A 5,088-nucleotide genomic window follows, 5' to 3' on the forward strand; every position below is an offset into this window, starting at 1 on the left:
TAATATGCTACGATTTTGTTCAATTAATATTACATTTTTTATTTTATTTTTTATTGATTAAATCCTCTAAATTAATAACGCTGACGTCACTGTATGGGGCGATCCCAAGGTCCATTGCGATTTCCCACTTGGTAAGTAGAAGAGTTAATTAATAGAGATGGATACTATTCTTAAATTTACACATCTAAAAACTGTTGAATCAGGACAAAAAGTTGTGTTTAGAACCTTTAGATGTGTAAGGTGGCAATTTCGTATGACGGTAAAAAATAGAAGGCATTATAAAAATATAGCTTGCTGCACCAAATGTGCAGGCTAGCAAAGTTAGCTAATTGAATTCAAGTTCATTTTTGTCGCATATAATCATGTATCATAGGGGAATGTAATATTTTCAGTATTACATTAGCCCACAACTATTATCCAATATTAGAAATGTTCAGATGAAGAACAGTTGCCAGATTGGTTTGTTTTACAGCCTAATTGTTTAAAATCCACGCAAAATTATATAATTAACACCCAAATAAATCTATAATTAACAATACAAATTAATTCATAACTACTAAATTGTGGCTCATCACAATTTTTCAATATGAAATAAAACAATTAATGTGTATAATTAATGTAACAAGCAATGGTGTCATAACTTATTGACTGATTTATATATTTATAAACAGGAATTTTCACACGTTTTTTTTTTTTTTCAAAAAAAAAAAAAAAAATTCCAAACAAAGCCACAGCAGAACTTCTAATATATATATATATATTAGAAGTTCTGCTGTGGCTTTGTTTGGAATTTTTTTTTGTATTTTTTTTTTTTGAAATAGAGCTAAACTTACATTTATTGACAATTTTTGTCTAATTTCTATCTAAAATGTAATTAACAATATTCACTTCTTGTTTATTAAAAAGGAATATCACATACAATTTAGCCCATTCTGGCAACACAGATGAAGAGAATGCTGGTGTAAAATGTTCAATTCTGTTTTTTTTCTTATTTTTCTTTAGGTCCCTCTTCGGCAGCTTCAAAAATTATTTTTAGCCCCCTTAACATAATTCAAGTGTACTGTATGATCTTTTTCAGTCCGGCTTGTACCTGTGGAGATACCTGACAAAATCTGTGGTTGTTCACCAGAGTTATTGAGGGTTAGTCCAGGAAAGATTGTTGCTGTGGTCACAATGAATGGTAAGAATGTGAAGAACTTTATTTTGTCCTGTTTGAGAAGCATCTTTAAAATAAATATATATCCATACGCGACTCCCTACAAGTTTGACATAGATATAAAACTAAAAATATATGAAGTATACAAAGTAATATATAAATAGTACAAAGAACCCAAACCCTGGTTTACATTACAGTGGATGTGTTTTTGATATTTCCAGGATGACATGATCGAACCATGCCTGAGTTAATTTGTGAGGCATGCCAATCCACTTGGACTGCTGAGTCGATGCCCTAAACAGAAGTGACTACTGGCCTGCAACCCTTCAATTTGCCACACTTTATGCCACAGATGTCTTTTTTTTCATTTGAAGAAATGAAGATGGCGGCACCAGGACTGTCCTGCCAAGCATACTGAATCAGCCGCTTTGGTCGTGTGAGTATTGAATTTATCTATCCTGCAGTGTTGTTGATATCTTTGAGTTGTTGGTTGATAAGCAAGATCTCAGCAGACAGTTTTCTGAAAAGTTTTTTTGAGTGGGAGGCTGTGCGATTTGAGGTGGACAACATATGCAAGGAAGAGCCCTTCAACTGTCCTGCATGCACCCTAGATATGCTTGCAGTTTCAGTTGATGGAAACTGCAAGCATTACCATTTCAAGAATGCTGCTAGCTACTCCAAACTGTGTATCACAGTGTTTGTATTAATAAGAAAACAGTGCTCTTTAATGTGAACTAAGAAATCTCAGATTTTAAGTTATAAATTGTTGTCAATCATCAATTGTTGTTTTTTTGTTTTTTTTAGATCTGAGGAACAGGCCATCTTTGAAGGCATCTTCATAGCCAAGGATGAAGACGTAAAAAGATTTGTAGACCACATTCACAACACAACCAAACATGTAAAATTCTAGATGATAATTAGACTTCAGCACTATAATAACCTCTTTCTGAAGAGTTTGTTTAGGAGAGTCTTATTTTCATCAACAATTTTCCATATTGTAGTTCAGTGGAAGAAGTGTTTGTGGAGGGGAGTGGTCAGCAGCCAGAGAGACCTCCCAAAGATCTGCCAGCAAGGTAGACGAGGAGGGATTGGAGCTTGTGGTGTGTCGGCACGGAGTCCTGCTCCAGAGCTCCAGCACCTTCTTAACATGAAGCCATTCCTTTCGGTATTTCATGCCAAAGCCCATGATTTTAAATGCGAGGTAAGGAAGTGTTGCTATGGGATAGAATCGTATTATCTAAACTGAACATCTGCAAACATCTGTTTTTTTATATATATATATATATATATATATATATATATATATATATATATATATATATTTATTATTATTATTATTATTATTTTATTTTTTTTTTATTCTTAACCAGGTAAAATGGAGTGGAGCATATCAGGACGGTGCTGGTTTAACACTAGGGGAGGAGGTGGAACAGTGCAATGCCTTCCTATCTAGGATTGCAGTAACCAGAAAGCATATGTCAAAAGCAGGTAAGATGACCACATACTGCACTGGTTACATCCTTACATAATACGTAGGAGGAATATGGTAACATCATATTTTCTTTGTTTTTCAGGATGCACAGATATGCTGACTCTCATGGCCATGCGCTGGAATCAGCAAAAGTTCAACAATTTGGCTATCTCACTGACCCGCCGATATCAAAAGGTAATGACATCAGTAGAATTAATTTTAGATGTTCAGTACTGCATGTTAGCAGTGTACGAAGCTGTGCATTGAGCATTTGTTTTTTGTTTCTTACCACTGTTTGTTATTGTAGACCACAAAAGCTCTGCAAAGCCAGTTACAAAACCTAGAGTCCATGAAAGCGCAATTGACAGTGACAGCGAGCCAATTGGAAGAATGATGTAAAGGATTGGGCTGACGGTGAGGAAATGATTACTTGTAATACATTTAGTCACAAATAATTGTAATTGTTACTGTTTGTTGACTGCTCCTGACAAATCTGATACATAATGACACATAACCCACAATGCTTCAAATGTCATTCTGTAACCCCATACTATTTCAGAGATTCTTTGAAGGTTGATGTTTAATACAAATTATTTATTTATTTATCATAAATGCATTCCAGACTCTGTCGATCTAAGGACAAAGAGAAAGGCGTTTGACATCATCATGTCAGTAAGGAGACTTGAGGAGGAGCAGAAGATTCTTGTTGCAGAGATGGACCACCATTGGAAATCTCTTTCAACTCGTCCCGATACCCTCAGAGAGCTGTCCTGCTTGTTTTCTAGTGAGACAATGAAAAGTATGTATTTGTAATAAATTACATAAACATAGGGTTGCCTCGACCAAAGATTACTATTAGGGGGCAGCCCTAATAAATATACACAACAATGATGACTGTTTATAAAGTTTCTAATGCTGGTCTTAAATTCTTGTGTTCCTCTTTTAAGATTCGCAATGTGGCCTAAGTGAAGAAGGTTTGAAAGGTCTGCAGAGCATCATCCTCAGAAAGTGGCATCAAATCAGAGAAATGAAGGTGCAAGCAAGAGACTGTTACCTGCAAGTTTTGTCTGGAGCAGAGGACATCAACTTCTTGTACAGTGATTCAGCTGATGAGTACAACAGTGACTATGAAATATCTGATGATGGACTGTAATCTACAAGACAGTAACACCTTTCATACTTCTGGACAATGACCTTAACTATGAATATAAAGCATGTAATAAAATCTGCTTTTTATCACCATAAATATAACCAAAGTGTTACCTCTTCTTTCACATACATAGAAATGTGTGCATGCATGCATGCACTGTGTGGTACAGTAACTTTCATTAGTTGAACTGTAGGGTGCTGTATAACAATTGAAATCTGTTAAGAGACATGGAAGAAGCAGATTATAAGGAAGAACACCATAATGATGAGGAATAATTTTCTCCCCAACATAATATTCAATGTGCTTTCTGTGTAATCTAGTACAGGTTTCATAGTCAACTGATGTGATTCTGTGGTACTCAGAACATTTCACCTATCAATTGTGTAGATTTATCAGCTGTGACCTGATTAACAGTATAATGTTACAGTTTTCTGGATTGCTAAAACACATTTCTTGAAACTCACATTCTCAAAACCTTAAACACAAAACCAAATTTTCAAACCACATTCAGAGAACATGTGACTCTTATGGCAAAATCAAACAATTGCCTCAAAACCATTTTATCTGTGCTCAAATCAAACAATGCTTTCAGATCATACACACATCAGTCAATATTATAAACACTACAGATCGTTCGTTAGACACTACAGAGAAAAACGAAGAGCAGAATCCGAAACACGCAGTTACCGAAATAAAAGTATATCGTAACTAAGTAAACAAATTTTGCAATTACGTAAAAAAAGTATAGTAATGACAACTTACAGTAGTAAGGTGAATAAATTGTATACTGTATGCACTGCAAGTATAGTATTGTACTGAATATTGTATAGTATTGAATGTCTGTATATTCAGCACTTTTTATACTGTGACCCAACTGCAAAAGACAAAAAGGTTACAGTAAAAACCTCTAAATGAAAAGCGTTACAGTCACTCAGAAGAGTTGTGCAACTAGAGGAATCAAGGTCAGTGAGAGAGATTTTATTCTGCATCATGTCTTCATGTTGGTCCGGCCTGATGACTTCTTCCACATAACAATGTCATCTCAGGAAAAGGGAAAATCCCTAAAGCAGATCCAGCCTTGACAACATTCTTCACACCTTGCTCTTTCTCATCCTCCTCCTCTTCCTCTTTGTTCACCACCTATTTCACATACTCTTCTTCCTCCTCTCCCTCTTATATTGTTTCCATCCATTGTTGGTAACATTCAGTGCAACATTTTGAGTCAGTTTTGGCACTCTGAACTGACTTGTATGATGTACAGTTGGTTTGGTCTCATCATTAGAAATAAATGAACAATTTTGAGTAGTTGTG

The 5,088-nt window shown here is 35.2% G+C and overlaps 1 long non-coding RNA gene across 3 annotated transcripts; it reads left to right on the forward strand.

Moving 5' to 3' along the window:
- Positions 1–829: 829 nt before the first annotated feature.
- LOC311295830 lies at positions 830–3,874 on the forward strand. Of its 3 annotated transcripts, none has more exons than XR_014628402.1 (9): positions 830–1,180; positions 1,378–1,592; positions 1,961–2,054; positions 2,158–2,357; positions 2,527–2,644; positions 2,731–2,822; positions 2,935–3,041; positions 3,250–3,426; positions 3,575–3,874. It is a non-coding gene; the product is annotated as an uncharacterized lncRNA (long non-coding RNA). The 3 variants fall into 3 exon arrangements; XR_014628403.1 differs by having other exon boundaries at positions 1,961–2,012; XR_014628404.1 differs by lacking the exon at positions 2,158–2,357 and having other exon boundaries at positions 831–1,180; positions 1,961–2,012; positions 3,575–3,873.
- Positions 3,875–5,088: the final 1,214 nt, after the last annotated feature.

The sequence above is a fragment of the Rutilus rutilus genome (genome assembly GCF_951802725.1).
Source record: "Rutilus rutilus genome assembly, chromosome: 8".
Lineage (NCBI taxonomy): Eukaryota > Metazoa > Chordata > Actinopteri > Cypriniformes > Leuciscidae > Rutilus > Rutilus rutilus.